The following is a 16,348-nucleotide window of genomic DNA, read 5'->3' as shown; positions in this document are numbered from 1 at the left end:
ATCAACTCTGTCAGGCAGGGTACTTGGTTTGTTTAGCTTAGGAAAACATGATGGACATAGACAAGGGAATGTATCTGATGCTTTTAGGAGATCAGCTACATCTTTAAGTTTAAGCAGGCAAGGTGGGCTTGATTGTCACATAGGTAGCATTTGATGTTATTTTCACTTTCATTGATGGTTTTAAGACAACTGAAGCATGTACAGGAGTCTGGTAGAGATATTTTTTGTTGTTCTTTGGTAGTGGAGGATTTGGAGTTTCTGGAGTTTCTGGCTGGCATGGTCAATGGCAATAGTACATTAAACAATTACAACAGCTAATTAATGTGATAGGTAGACATTTACTTACTGAATGTTGGTAATTAATAAATGTTAGTTGATAAGTTAGAGAACAAATCAAAAGTAAGGTTACTTATTACTAAAAATCAATTAATCAACTTTTTACTAAGAATCAATCAATAGACTAGATTATCAATGATACAGTATTAAATCTCAGTTCAATGAATCAGTAAATTAGTGGTCATTTAACAATTAATTATTATACTATTATATGATAAATAATTATTATAGACAAAGCATTATCTATAAATATTTGGACTTGAGGTTGGACTGAAATAGTGGAGGTAGTAAAGTATTGGAGGTTTGTTGTGTAAATTTCCTTTGTTTTTCCTTAAAGCCACATTTTTTGGTTTTTGTTTTGTTTTTGTTTTAAAGAGGAAGTGTTGTTGTTTTATAGATTTGAATGGAGAAGATTTGAATGAGCTCACCAATCATCTACTTTGGAGTTTGGAAAGGATGAGATTTGGGTGGGGGTTTAGTGGAGGTTGTCCAATCAGTTGAGTGGGAATTTAAATTCAGGCTGACAAATCAGCTGGGTGATTTAAATGGAGTTGAGTGATTTATAGAGAGACTATCAATTCTCCATGAGTCTCCTTTGTTCTCCCCAATTGGTGATTTGATTTAAATGGAGACTGTAGACTTCATTCCAGTTCTTCCATCATCAGAATTCACAATCAATCTCAGTTTCAAAAGGCAGTTTTCCTGAATAAAAACTTTCTTCACACCTCTTTTTCTTCTCTAGTCCCCCCTTTTTCTCTCTCCTTTAATCATTCTTTTCTCAAGCTGCTATTTAACTTCCAGAGTTAGAATTCTGCTTAATCTGGAGTCTTTGCTTTTTAAGTTGTTTCTGACTCGGGTCCACAGTAAATCTTCGAGCCATTTACCCGCTCCTTCCTCCCACTGAAAAATGCATCTCTGATCTATAAAGAGCCGGGGGAGACACTCACCCGTAGTTGGGTTGCTTCTCAGCTTGCAGTCCTTGCCGGCAGTTGCAGCAAACCCACAGCTTGTTCGTTCCCCGCGTCGGCTTCCCTCTCTCGAGACCAGGCAGATTCTTTAGACCAGGTAGCTTCTTTTCACTAGGCAGCTCTTTCCTCTCCAGGTAGCTGAAAGGGAAGCTGCTCAAGATGGGATTCCTGGACCCTGGTGAGAGACCCTCAGTCCGGATTGGCTGGCTGCCTTTGTCCAAATCCTTATGCTGCTACTTTGTAGATCCCTAGGACCTAATCTATGTATTTTTGTTACTTTTGTTAGTCCTACTCCTGTCTCTGAATTTAGTTACTTGTACTTTTCTCTCCTTTGGGCTCCCAGTGGCGTGACTATGCATCTGCCTTGGTCGCCATCTTCTCACTCATTGTCCTTACCCAAGAATATTCTACTAGCTGGAAACAGATTTCTGATGCAAGTACTTTTTTCCTCTCCATATTTTTCTGCTTGTCTTCCTTTCCTTCTCTTCCCATGCAATTTCAAAAGAAAGCAGGTAGTCATTTGAGCCATACATTGTCCCAGAGTGTTCTAAAACAGATAAACCACAATGTTCACCAGGGCTCAGCAGAGTTTCGTGGCTTAGACTCCAGGACTCTATTTCAAAACCTCAAATCTCTTCAAAGCTTTTGGAGCACCTCCAAAATTTGCCAGTGCCATCCATCCATCCACAAAATATGAGAGAAAGCTATCACATTAATGAAACAAATACAGTTGATTGGAAGTAATTTTATCACATTTTAAGTAATTAATTTACATTTAATTAATTTAATGAGATTTTAATTCTGATTCAATTTGAATTAAATACAATCAAATAACTATCTCACAGCATTTGCTTTGTTTGCTTTTGTCTTAGCCTCTGCCCTGCTTTTACCTGATCTTGTTTCCTTCTTGAAATGTAGCCTCTAGCACTACTATTAAAAGATGAGTACATTCTTGGTTTTTGATTAAAGCCAAAAAAAGCTCCTCAGAAAGTTATGAGTTTCTAGTTTCAAAACTTCAGAAAGAGAAAGAGACATCCCCCATAGGTATCAAAGTCAACACAAGAAAATTGGTCCTGTCAACATAAAGATCAGTTGGCATAAGGTAGAGCTAAAAATTAATAGTCCCATTTTGAATTCAGTGATCTGTCACTCAAGAGAGGATATGTTTAATACTGAACCTTTCAACATCTATTATGAATGTGAACTGTTTACTTCAGTGTTAGCAATGCTAAATTTGTGGTGCCTCATGGATGATTTGACTTTAGGAGGGTTCAGATTCTCACTTCTGTGGCTTGGTATTTTTCAGAATAGATCAAATGATCTTTTAGCAAATGTTATGACAGCTTCTCTGTCATGAAAAATGCATTGAAAATTGATTTGTTTGTAGATTTGTTTCACTGCAAAAGTTATTTTCTTATACACATGTAAACTCTGCATGGGTATACAGAAAGAAGATGATCAAAAGTCAAAAACTCAAGATGATGCTACAACTGTGCAAACAAAGCTCTACCTGTAGATGGATAGATAAATAGACAGACAGACAGACAGACAGATGATAGATAATTGTAGATGTAGATATAAATGATATAGATAAAATATAAATGAAGAGATACAAAGATATAACCTTTTTATATATAAAAATAGTTGGAGCTTTGTTTGCATCACCCTAGCCAGTAACTTACTTTTAAGTATCCCCAGCACTTTAGTCTGATATTTTTGGACAGCCTGAGACACTACTTATTTAACACAATCATTTTGAGGAAAATCATTTCATTTGCACATAAAGTTCTTTAACAATGCAGAATAGTATTAATATAATATATTCATTATTTTAATCAATGGAGACCAAACACTTTAATGTCAGTTAAAATTCACACATGTAAATACATTTTATTTATACTTATAAACAGATAAATTACACTGTTTATTTTCTTGTGGATTAAAAATAATTCTTAATATAGCAATAGTATGTATATACTATTTCATAGTGCTTTATAGCCCTCCCTAAGCAGTTTACAGTTTACAGTTTATTCCCTAACCAGTTTACAACAATCTGGGTCCTCATTTTACTGACCTTGGAAGGATGGAAGGATGAGTCAATCTTTTGCCAGTGAGAAATGAATTGCTGGCAGTCAGCAGAATTAGCTTACAATACTGCATTCTAACCAGTGCACCACCATAGCTCTTAAGATGCCAAGATGCTTGACTCTAACTTGGTAAACCATCCAGACATTTAGGAGCTAAATTTTGCAGTATTGTAGCATTCCATCAGCAATTTTCATAGATTCCGGTTTTGCTATTGCTAATTGTTCGTGATTCAATATACCGCCTGTCTGTTCTGCTGCATGCTGAGATTATTTCTCAGCAATTGCCCATTTATAACACATTTAGCTAGCTTGGTTGTATTGTCTCAGCTATTGTCATCAACTCCTCATTCAAAGCCTAGAATTAGATTGTTATTGTGCAGGATCAAGCTATTTCTCACTGTGTCAGTCTATTGCTCATCAATTTGTCATTAAAGGACTGGTTCAAACAGCTATTTCATGTCTTGCCAGGTTATTGCTTTTCACTACCTCTTTCAATAAGCATTTGGCTAACTAATACTAGGCCAATATCCATATGTAAAAAGGATGTGAAATGGGGAGCAAAGTTGTGTAGAACAGGCATAAACAACTTGATATCTTCCAGATATTTTGGATGACAACTTCATTTCCTTGCTATTGGCCATGCTTGTTGAGGCCAATAAGAAATATGGTTCCCAATATCTAAAGTGGCCTAGTTGTCTACATCGGGCACTTTTCACTAGATAAAAGAGAATGAATCTCAAATGCAATATAGGAATTCTGGTGGGGTTTTTTTTTAACGCTCGTCTACGTTTGTTAAACTTGTAGATTTGTTCATAGCTAAAAAATTGAATATCTGTCTATCTGTCTCACATCTATCTAACATTTACCCATCTATCTTGGATTGGTTGATAGATTGTTCTTTCTCTTTCCAAAAGCTGAAGGGCCAGATTGGGAACAAAACATCCTGAAGGAGATCCGTCTATGTTAATATTTAGTACCAGTTAGATGGTGCATCATCAGAAGTTCCTTCCATATTTTCAGCTGATCCAGGAACAGGAATGACACTCAATCTTCTAGACATACTCTACATCAGGGGTGTCAAACTCGTGGCATCATCACATGATGTATCATGACTTTTTTCCTTTTTACTAAACTGGGCATGGGTTTCCAAAAGGAGGGGGGATGGGGGGGAAAAAATTTTGAAGGAGTATTTTATTTTTAGATTTAGTACCAGTTTGTGGCACAGCAGTCCCATTGGGGACAGGGGCATCACGACCCCCCCCGGTGTTTTCTGACTTTTTTTTTTTTCTATTCGGGAGGGGGGGGGGCGGGGCCTGGCCCTCTCCGCCCATGGGCTGTGAGTTTGACAACCTTGCTCTCCATGGTACTTAACATTGTAACAACAAGCAAAGAAAAAGGCTTCATTGGGAATAGCATCCTGTGCCCTGACTTTTAATTTTTATGGGTTGCTCCTGTTTATGTTTTTATGTAGATTAAGCAACCCTATTTATAATGAAGGCATGTAAACCTTATTGCATTGAACATCATGTTTGGTGGGAGATTTGATTACTTTTATCTTCACATTGGTCCACAAATGTAAGTTTATTTATTCAATTTATTCACCCATCTCACATAGTGACTCTGGACAACTTACAGTGGGTAAAAACAGCACAAAACATAGTGTAAAATATAGCAACACATTAATCAGCCAAGAGACTAAGGCTGATTAAACTACATAATACATGAAGGAATTAAAGATAAGCAACTTATACATTAAATGTATATATTCGCACAAAATTGTATATATTTGTAAATATGTACAAAAGATAGAAATGGATGAGATGGATGTCACAAAACTGTTAATGTCATGATACTCATTTTTGTTTTATTTTTAAAATATACAAAAGACTAATAAAGTTTATTTTAAAAAATAAATAAATAAAAAAACTACATAATACATTATAGTCTTCCAGTAACTCTCTGGCCCCCAAGCCTGAGAACCTAATCAGATCTTCATGGCCACTCCCTAAAATTGGTATGGTTGGTACCAATCCAATCTCAAAGTGACCCATATTCCATATGGACTGGCAACAACTGAAAAGGTCCTCTTCTTTGTTCCCATAATATGACATTCTTTGACTAACAAGTTCTGCAGCATGCTTCCCTTTCTAGATCAAAAGGACAGGGAGAAACGCCTGAGAAAAGGTTTGCCTGCAAATAATGTGATAATTATTGATGATTTAACAATGGTAGGAACTGATGCTGTAAATACAAAAAGAAAAGAAAAGTGGTCACTGTCCCTTTATGTGATGAACATGCTATGTTAATTTTATAATGTTAAAACTATTCCTGATTCATTTAATTATTATTCCAGAAGACTAATTTATAGCCAGATTGTGAGAAGAAAATGAAGAGAATTAAACTGAGATTACATGAACAATGTTCTGTTGCTAGTAACCCTGTTACATCTTTCATGTCTAATTAAATATTCTCTTGAAGAAGAAAAAAAACTAAAGTTGCTTGCTTAAAGTGCACTTTGACTTACACTTTAATTTGAATTGAAGGAGTTATTTACTCAGTACCGAGATATTTTCAAATTTTTCAAATTTGTCCAGTTTTGTCCTTTCTCGGGTGTATTCAGGTGTTATTCAACTTTTGTACATGCTAAATTTAAGATTAAAATGAATCTCCTGGCTTCATTTCTCGATCATCAGTTCATCTTTCATTTTAAGTTTGCACATCCAGATATTATGGATTTAAGCGCAAGGAAGATAACATTTGAGATGATTAAACACTTTAAACCATTAAGTATGTTCAGATCTACTGCTACAAATTCCAAATTCCTGTTCCATTGAAACCCAAAACTCATTTTGAGATACCGGTAGCAGTAGCACTTTATTGATTAGCCATATGGCCAGAGCAAAATAGAAAAAATAAATAAAATCATATGTAACAGTATGACTAAAAACAAAATTCCAGGTCAATATCTTTCATCACCCACACAATTTACCTCAATCAGATCTAGTTGGACAGTTCTCAATTGACCAAAAGCCATTTTATATGAGATATTTGAGCTCTGACTGCACATAAAACATTTTGTTCTGAAATGTGGGTCTCAGTGGGCTATAACAATCTCTTCTTATTCTACACAATTGATGCTCAAGTAACATATAAGTTATATTATTTAAAATGACTAATGCCTGTGAGATCAAAAATGTCTACTAATCCTTAATCACACTCTTATTATCAATTAGGATTTATTCATTCATAATCTAACCATTATTTATGTTTTTATTTTTTACAGTGGTTTAGTTCCCTATATATGCATTTATCTGTTTGATTGATTGGAATCTGTCTAAGTTTCAAAAAAAACTTCACGAATCTGTTAATATTTTACATTGAGAGAGGAAGGAAGGAGAGAAGAAGGGAAGGGAGGGGGCAAAGGAGAGAGAATATTGTTTTTAAAAATCAGGAGTTTGGCACAAGTTTCAGTCTAAGGGTTATACAGTATTTTCAGCTCACTTCCAATGGAATGGGTAAACTGAAATAAGATTTAGATTGGGACGAAATGGAAAGAAGCACATTGCATGCACTTATGCAGTTGCAGATTATTTATGTCCATGAACACACTGAGTTTATTAATTAACAATTAATTTGTTTGTTGAGACTGTTTGTAGTAATCTGATACCTTTTCATGTATGTGAAGTCAGCAATCTCTCATTTAGTCATGCTGATAAAGTTCCCACTTCCCCCACATGTTGAGAACTGGACATGTGTTCCTTACAACTAGTAGTTTAGCAATCATTGAAGTTACAAAAACACTGGAAAAAGTGACTTACAATTGATCCTTTTACTTATGGCCTTTGCAGCATCCCCACCCTATTGGGTGCTTGGCAATTGGTATTGATTTACAATGGTTGCAGCATCCCATGGTCATATGATCACCATTTGCGACCTTCCCAGCTATCTGCTGACAAGCAAAGTCAATGTGGAAAGCTGGATTTACTTAATGATGACATGATTTGCTTAACAACTGCAGTGATTCACAATCATAACAAAAAAAAATCACAAAACTGGGCACAAGTCACTTTACAACTGTCTTACTTAGCAATGGAAATGCCATTGTCCTATATGAGTGTACATTATTAATAATATGTTTGACTAGTTTGAGCTATGAGCTGTAGATGACAAATAGTGATGTTCTTTTATTCTGTTTTGACTCTGTCTTTATAAAGATCATTTTTGGAAATTGTCTGGTTCTATTGTTTTTCCTGTAATGTCTTTCTAGAGCCAATGGGTGACTGATTGCTAGCCTATTTATTTGTTTGTTTTTAATGATGCAGTACTTCTTTTCCAGTTCAGGAGCATTTTGTGTCATTTTTTTAAAAAAATGTATTCCATGTTAGATATTCCTGACATCAGAAATCACTGAATGCATCCTGTCCCCTCTTGCTTTAAGATAAATAATTCAACTTGTTAACTAGATTGAGACCTCAGGTTATATATTTAGTGAAGGGTCCTTGATGCTCTCTGCGCTTGGTTGTTTTCTTGTGGACATTTCATTACCCAAACTAGGCAACATCATCAATGCTAGTTTACTGGCACTGATGATGTTACCTACTTCAGGTAATAAAACATCTGCAAGAAAACAACCAAGATCAGAGAGCACCAAGGACCCTTCATTTCAACCTTGAGTTACAAATGTTCTCCTTTATTGCTCTATATTCAGTAGAGTAGGCTTCTCATCTTCCTTTTTTTCATTTATTTTTATAGCAAATACACATACCAATAGCTAGTTACCAATATATTATTTGATTTTACTCTGTTTCATTACAGTCCACTGTACTCCATTTCCACTCATTTTATTTTATTTTATTCTAATGTATTATTACCAAAATGTAGCTCTCATGATTTTTATTGTTGTTGTGCCTAATAATATTAACTTTTACAATATATGCTATTTATCAAATATGTATTATATTTCATACATCTTAAAATATTAATTATATAATAACTATTTGTAAAACAGTTATTTATAATTATTTTGAAAATCCTAAATTAAAGATCAGCAACTAAAAGTAGAATGACTATGGCAAAAGAAAGAAAAAATAGCATGAAGAGGAAAGGGACCTTAAGTGAAATTTCAAACATCTAGAGCACCATTTGAATACATTGACAAAATCATCATTAGTCAATTGTAAAAAGCAGCTTTACTTGGAGTAGTTTACAAACTGCAAAAAATACCTTTAATATTATTAAACAAAAATATCTGCCCATCACAGTTCCTTGGGAAGGATTTGAGAGGTGGACAAAATTGCTGAATCCAGCCTAAACATCTGGCTCATGGTGTGCCAACCATAACAACTATAGTAGTGTCAGATCAAGAGTATGTTTATCCCACCAAGCTAGAATATTTTATATAATTCTTAAAGTAATATTCTTTAGAATAGAGTACATTTCAAAAGTGAACTTTTGGATAGCACAGTTGTTGAATACAGACTTGTGTAGCCACTAAGATGGGATCAGCAATCCATGACTGCATGTAGTTTCCCTTTCCCCATTTCTTGTCTCCAGCAGTCTAAAATTGTACTGCTGGAATTAATACCTGAATCATTCATATTACATGGATGACATATGGCATAAAAATTGTCCAAACAAACAACCTCAACTACTGAACTTCTCTTTAAACATTTCCTGGAATAAAAATTCAAGAACATTTTGTCTTGATCTTATTTCTTTTAGTCTGGTCTTCCTTCTGGTGGTATATTGTTGATTTCCTTACATACTTATTGTGAAAGGTGGTATCACAAATAATGTGATTATGATGTGAAAAAGGTGGTATCACAAATAATGGAGGCATGATCTCTGCAAGCAATCCATTACATATATGGCAGAGCAAATGGCTCGATCTTCTGAAAACCATCTATACTTTTTATTTCAGGGTTTAAGAAAGATTACACAGCATCCCATAGACCATCAAAACTTCAAAAACAAATCAATGTATGACGTACTTCCCAAGGTTTGACTTTGGGTTTTATTGTAACTCCAATGGGAGTGATGTTGTAAAACACCATGCTTTGTTGCTTTCCCCTACAACATTTTTATCTTTGATATGTTGTACCCTTCAAAACAATAGGGAGATATTGAATCCCTGCCCCCAATCTCTCTTTTTGCATTACAAAGTCCAGTTCTGCTGCCATCCCAGAATGGTTGAAAGAGAACTTGCACTCACAAAACATAGAAGAATAGAATTCTTTATTGGCCAAGGTGTGGTTGGACACACAAGGAATTTGTCTTGGTGCAAATAATCTCAGTATACATAAAACAAAAGGTACATTCATCAAGAGTCAAGAAAAACATTTTGGGGATTTAATTTTAATTTGCTTTACTCTCTCAATTATCTGATTTAAATGGAGAGCATGGATAGCATTAGGAATAATAAATGTGCAAGTAGGAATAATAAATATGGAAGTATCATACTTACATGGATATGATCCCCGTACATGATACACCCTAGTCAATAAGAACAAAAGCCACAATTAAGAAGATCCAGCATGTTCAAACAAAATCCAGCATTTCTGAAATTGTTTCTATTCTGGAATCCTTTTCTCACAGATATATTAAACCTTGAACACACATTTTATGAAATCCAAGTGTCATGAGTTAATCATGAAACTTAACTCATACAAACAACCTAGTTAAGTAAAATGGGTTGTTTCTGAGAATTTCATTTTTTTCATATGAAGATTTCCTTTCATATGAAAACTCCCAGAGATAGAAGCTTTTATGTATAAAGGAGTGTAAATATCACCTTGAAGATGATATGTAGTAGCCATTAGGAAAATATGAACCTAGCCCAGGGAAGCAGGAAGAGATAGGAAAGAAATTCAAGATTTGACTCTATTTTGTTAGTACAGTATAATGCAGAGGAAAAGAGAAACATTGCCAGGTGTTTGTGACTATAGCCTATTTCTATAGAGTTCTAGTTTTTCCAGTAGTATCCATTTCCTGACCTGGTTAACCTTGATATTATAATAGTTTTTCTGAAAGAAAAATAGTATGTTGCCACAAATTTTTTGAATTCCTACATCTTCCTTCCTTCTTTCTCTTCCAAAAGTTAGGCTGTCTTAACTGAATGTTTTTGCTTATTATTACCTGTAAAGCTTGGTCTTCTTGTGCCAAGCCTAGATGTTATTGAGTCTTGGTTTCCCATAGGAAATGTTTGGTGATTCATGCTTAATTAACAGGACTTCTGTCTTGTAACATATATGGGATAAAAGCATTGTGATCCTCCCATCTCTTTATTAAAATGTTTTATTCAAAGTAAAGACAAGTTTAGCATTTTCTCCCAGTTCCTTTTTTGATTATTTAATTTCCAGTTCTTTTACTTGATTGATCATCTTAAGCTTGTTTGTGACAACAGCAGCTGAAGAGTTGTGGCCTGTTAGATTAAGGAAAACTTTTTACAAGTCTGCCATTTGCCAAAAACAGTGACATGTTTTCAGTGGAAGTTCAAATAAACCCACAAAGTATATATCCCAAGATGCATCTCAATGTACTCTTCTGGTATACTTTAGTTACATATCTCTGGAGAATTGTCATTTATCTTCTTGATAAATTGGGTAACTTGCCAATATGATTTAAGAGCTCTATAGAATACTTCCTTAGATCTATTCTTGCTATTATTTAAGGTCTAGACCCAAGAGTTATCCATAAGTGGGATGGTATATTTTATTATATAGGTGTATACACACACACAATATCTCTCTCTCTCTTTGTGTTCTGTTAGTCTATATCATAATATATTCGTGTGTGTAAGTATGTGTTGTGTGTGTGTGTGTGTGTAAAGAATCTTCAGTTTACTATGAAGGTGAATTGATATATAAAGTAAAACTTCTGTTTAAAAAGTAGGGTAAAGCTAAGTTTAGGGAAAAGGATGGTATTCTTGACTTAGATAAAGCCAGGTAAACAGAACTTATATGAGATAATGTATTTGTTACTAAGAGACTAATCATTGCAATTGTTTGGGAGGAAAAAAAAAGCTAGATCTGGATTTGCATCCCCATGGCTTTCTCTTTCTACTTTACCTATGGGGAATAAAACTACAATCTGTATCAATAAAAGGTTCAAAGCTTGAAGAAATGGAATTGCAGGAAGGAATAAATAGGAAATGATATTTTTAATTGACTATATGAGTCTCAAATATAAACCGCACCAAACTTGATTCTACCTGAAAAACTGACTTCAGCAATTGAGTGGTCAATGTCTGGAATAATTTACCCGACTTGTAGTCTCTTCCCCAAACCCCAAAATCTATCTAACCTTAGACTGTCTACTATTATCTATCCCTCTTCCTAAGAGGTCTGTAGGGCGTGTCTGTCTGCACTGTCGTGCCTACCGTCCCTGTCCTATTGTTTCTCTTATTCTTTTATTTCATCTTATATGTACCCATTTCATGTATTCACAACTATGTATATCACTTATACTTATTTATCTTGTAAACAATTGGCAAATCAAATAAATAAATAAATAAATAAATAAATAAATAATGTTAGTGTTGATTCTTAGTGATCACATTGATAGATACCATCCAGGATGATCTATCCCCAAGTTTCACATCTTCCAATAATGCAACCCTCATTGGTACAATTGACTTTACCTATCTTGCTGCTGGTCGTCCTTTTTCTCCCCATTTTCAATTTTTACCAGAATTATAGACATCTCCAGACACTTAAGTATTTTAATATTGTATCCAAATTTCTTAGTTCAACAGTTGAATCAGGGATGGGATTCTACAGGTTCGCACCTATTCGCTAGAACCAGTTGTTAACATTCTAAGCAGTTCGGAGAACCGGTTGCTAGAAGAAATTACTGGCCTAATTCTGTAAGGAAGGCAGGAAGGAAACATTCTGGTGTTGCTTACAGAAACTGCCTCTCCATTAATACTTATTACATTCTTGGCAGGACTAGACTTCCTGTCTCAGGAACTTCTCTGGAATTTTTTCCCTTTCTTTGCTGGTACTTTGCTTGTGTGGAGTGATCATTCAAAGTTACAATGGCACTGAAAAAAGTGATATTTGTTTTCTGAGGTTTTCGCGGGTATTTGTATGTGGATCTTTGGTTATTCGGGTTTTCTCCCGCGTAAAATTGGAAGTATTTTGGTGACGTTTTGACAAAATTTCATTTGTCATCTTCAGGCTTGTGTCTTCAGCTTTGTGCTTCTTGGAGTAATATGAGCTTGCAGCTGTTTTTTCTTTTAACTGCCAGTGGGAGTGCGGCTTGACTGGGTGGGGGCTTGGCTGTGTTCTGATTGGGTGGGGGGGGGGGTGTTCTCATTGGTTGGGAGCCTGGCTGTGATCTGATTGGTTGGGGGGGGTTGGCTGTGTTCTGATTGGCTGGGGGTGTGTTCAGTTCAGGTGGGGGCTTGGCTATGTTCAGGTTAGTCTTAGTTGTCGGGGGATTTGAGCTGGTGAGCTGTGATCCTGTTTGGCTTCACGTTTGTGGTCGTGCCACATCTTCATGTTGGGCATCAGTTCGCTTCATGTATGGGTCAGAGGGGTTTGAAGCAGGTAGTGATGCAGCTGCGGTACAGCTTCTGGTCCATGGTCGTGTCTCACCATCTGTGTGGGTGTGAATCTGCTTTCTACATGGAAGTGTGGTGGTAGCATCTTGTGTGGCCTTTGTGGGTGTGGGTCTGGTCTGCCTACCAGCCATTTGGAAACCCGCCCTCATTAACAAACGAGTACCTAACATGAAGAATGACACCAGACCCACACCTAGGTATTTTGCTAGGTTTTGTAGTGGTGCTCCTCCGGAGATGACTATGGGTCTCAGAGGTATGCCTTCCTTGTATATTTTGGGGAGGCCGTATAGTTTGGGAGATCTGGAAGATTTTTCTCTTGGGATAATCGTCTGCTGGATCTCTTTGCTCATGTGGCTGGTTATGATTTTCTTCTTGGTTGTTTTTTCCAGATATGTGGTTGGGTCCATGTTTATGGGTTTGTATGTGGAGTCTTGGGGTAGGTCTGTCAGTTTTGTTTCATAGTCTTTTCTGTCCATTACTACTGTAGCATCCCCTTTATCTGCTGGAAGTATGATTATGCTGCTGTCGTTCTTTAGGGCTTGTAGGGCTCTTTGTTCCTCCTTGTGTAAGTTACTTTTGGGTGGTTTGCTTGTGCATAGGATGTTAGTAACTTGGTGTCTTATTCTAACAGATTCATCTGTATTTAGTTTAGTTAGACTGGATTCCACTCCGCATATGATGGATTCTGTGGGGATATTTTTTTTTTGGATTGCAATAGCATGATTGAATCCTTTGGTTAGGACATCTGTTTCTGTTTTGGTCAGTTCTTTTTTGGAAAAGTATACTAATTGTTTCAGGTATTGTTGTGGGTTGTTGGGGGCTTTCTTATCATGTTCTAATTTCTTTAGTTTCTTCAGGAGTTTGTCATTTTTGTAAGTGGTTTCAGTCTCAGCTCTCCAAGTTGTGAGTTGTTTTATCTTGTCCCAGAGTAGAGGGTGGATTTTGTTGCTCAATTCCAGGTGTAGGGTTAGGAGGTCTTTGTTTAACTGGTCGAGTTGGAATCTCTTTCTGTGGAGCTCGTTCCTGAGTAGAGCCATTTCAGTTCTTTTCAGGATATATTTGGTAGCTGCTGGGCTGTGATGAAATCTTAATTTGAAGCAGGTTGGTGTTGCATTGTTGCCTCTGTAGCTGCATAGGAATTTGAGGTCACATAGTATTCTTGCTCTTTTAACTTCCAGTTTCTCATAGGTTTTGGTCCAGCTGTTTATTTCCTCCCCGTAGAGGTCCAATATTTGTTTTCTTATGTTTTCATGGGTATTTATATGTATGGTATTCAGCTTTGTTCAGATATTTTCCCATGTCTTTATAGTTGTGCTTTTAAAGTTGTAGCAACGTTTCAGCAGAATCTCGTCTGCCATCATCAGGCTTGTGTGTTGGGTTCATCTTGGTTGTGTGTGTCAGGTTTTTGCAGCAGTTTCTGTTTTAAATTTGGTGCTAGCCTCTTGCTTTGTTTGAATGGTATATATATATATATATATATATATATATATATATATATATATATATATATATATATATATATATATATTCTCTCATTAACAAGGTTGTACTATTTCATTGGTTTCATTTATCGAAAACACTTAATTGGAGTCTGATACTCAACACAGCAACACTTGGGGGGACGAGGAAAACTCTGGAGCCTTGTAACTTATGCAGCATATATTTTAGCAGTGAAGATTATCAGGCAATTTTCTTTAAATCCCGAACTGCATTCTCATAAATATTCAAGCATCACCAAAATTAATGAGGGATAAACAGGACACTTGCTTGATATATTTTATTTTTAGGTAAAAATGATTCGATTGTGCAATTTAAAGCCAATCTAGGATTATCTAAATTTGCATTCAGAGCTTTATTGCTTCATTCTTTTCAGAAATTATCTCCTACAAATGATCATGCTGACTTAAAGATATGAAAGCCAAAGAAGATGTCATGTGACTGTGTATACTGAGCATTGTGTAAGTACAGTATATAATTTATTTGCCTCGTAGTGGTTATTTACATTTGGATGAGGTTTATGAATGGTTTTTATCAGGTTTTCTGATGCAAAAACTCCTCAGATGACTTCAGATATCAAAGTAATATCAGAACAGAACAAATATATCAAAATTCATTTCTCTGCAATCCCACTATACAGGATTTGTCTGAAGGAAGTTCTAAAAAGAACAAGATACTCCTTAAACTTGTATGCTTCACAATGGTTTGGGAAAAAGATAGGTCACTATGATACATTGTGAGAATATTTAACAAGAAACTTTCTTTTAGTTCATAATTAAAATATCTGTCTTTAGAGAAAAAAAATTAATTGCTGACAAATCCCAAAAAGTTTGTCTTTCTATCAAAAAACTCCTTAAAGAATTAAATATATTGGTACAATTGAAGGATAATAAAACATATGCACACAGACATTTTCTTGAGTATTATTTTATTTGTGTTTATAATGATTGTATATGGTTATAATTATCAATAAATTATTTTCAAAACATGTTAGCATAAGGTAACTCCTTCCGGTTGATGTTCTTAAAGCCTTGAAATCATGAAGGCAACGATTTAGTAAGTTAATGAATCTTGGGGAAGCTCAGAATTTTAGCTTTAGGAAAATTTAATGACGATAATGGTTTATATATTTAGTCAGGAAATTTGAGGAGTTTCTACAAAAATGAGGGAGTGAATCTAGCACCAAAAGTCACAACAAAAAACAATGGATGGAAACTAACCAAAGAGAGAAACAACCTAGGACTAAGGAGAAATGTCCTAATGGTGAGACCAATCAACCAATGGAATAGCTTGTCTTCAGTAGTTGTGGGTGCTCCATTATTAGAGGCTTTCAAACAGAGTGAGGGAAGTACACCCCAAAAGGACAATGCCAAGAACCACTTAAACAACGCAGAAAACTTAAAACAGTCATTCTCCCTTTTTAAAAAAAGTCAACCCAAAACAAATGTAGCAGCTGAGAGGGAAACTAAAAGCAGCTGCTCATGCTAATTGAAAGCCTGGGCATGCTGCAAAAAGCCATTAACCCTTCCATTCCACTTCTGTATATATCTATATCATTCAGGGTAACTTTGATTTGAAATTTTCACATGGGATACACTACAAAAAGATGCAATGTTTATAAGCTGCCTAGAGTGGCCTCTAAGCAAGATGGGTGGCAAACAAATCTAATAAATACATACATAAACAAACAAATAAATAAATAGGATATGTGGGGCTTTTAGCTGTTGAAAAAATACCAGATTTATTTTTGCATAAATTTTAATTTAGGATTTATTATGTGATTTCATTAAGATTATTATTCTATAAAGATTATTAACTCTTGTAAGTATTCAAAGAACACATGTGCACAAGCATAAGATTAGACCTGGTTTGTTCCAGTCAGATTTCATAACACCAGA

General features: G+C 35.4%; 1 long non-coding RNA gene across 1 annotated transcript in view; it reads left to right on the top strand.

Moving 5' to 3' along the window:
• Positions 1 to 14,916, top strand: part of LOC148133351 (uncharacterized) — a 335,194-nt gene extending 320,278 nt beyond the window's left edge. Inside the window, exon 2 of the long non-coding RNA XR_015746689.1 lies at positions 14,827 to 14,916. This is a non-coding gene — a long non-coding RNA (uncharacterized LOC148133351). The remainder of the gene's footprint in view (positions 1 to 14,826) is intronic.
• The last annotated feature ends 1,432 nt before the right edge of the window (positions 14,917 to 16,348 follow it).

Source organism: Notechis scutatus, chromosome 1 (genome assembly GCF_049901735.1).
Source record: "Notechis scutatus isolate UNSWTSFEM ecotype Mainland chromosome 1, rNotScu1.2, whole genome shotgun sequence".
NCBI classification, from domain to species: Eukaryota; Metazoa; Chordata; class Lepidosauria; order Squamata; family Elapidae; genus Notechis; species Notechis scutatus.
Note: the sequence above shows the minus strand (reverse complement) of the source record. Positions and strands in the feature narration are given on the sequence as shown.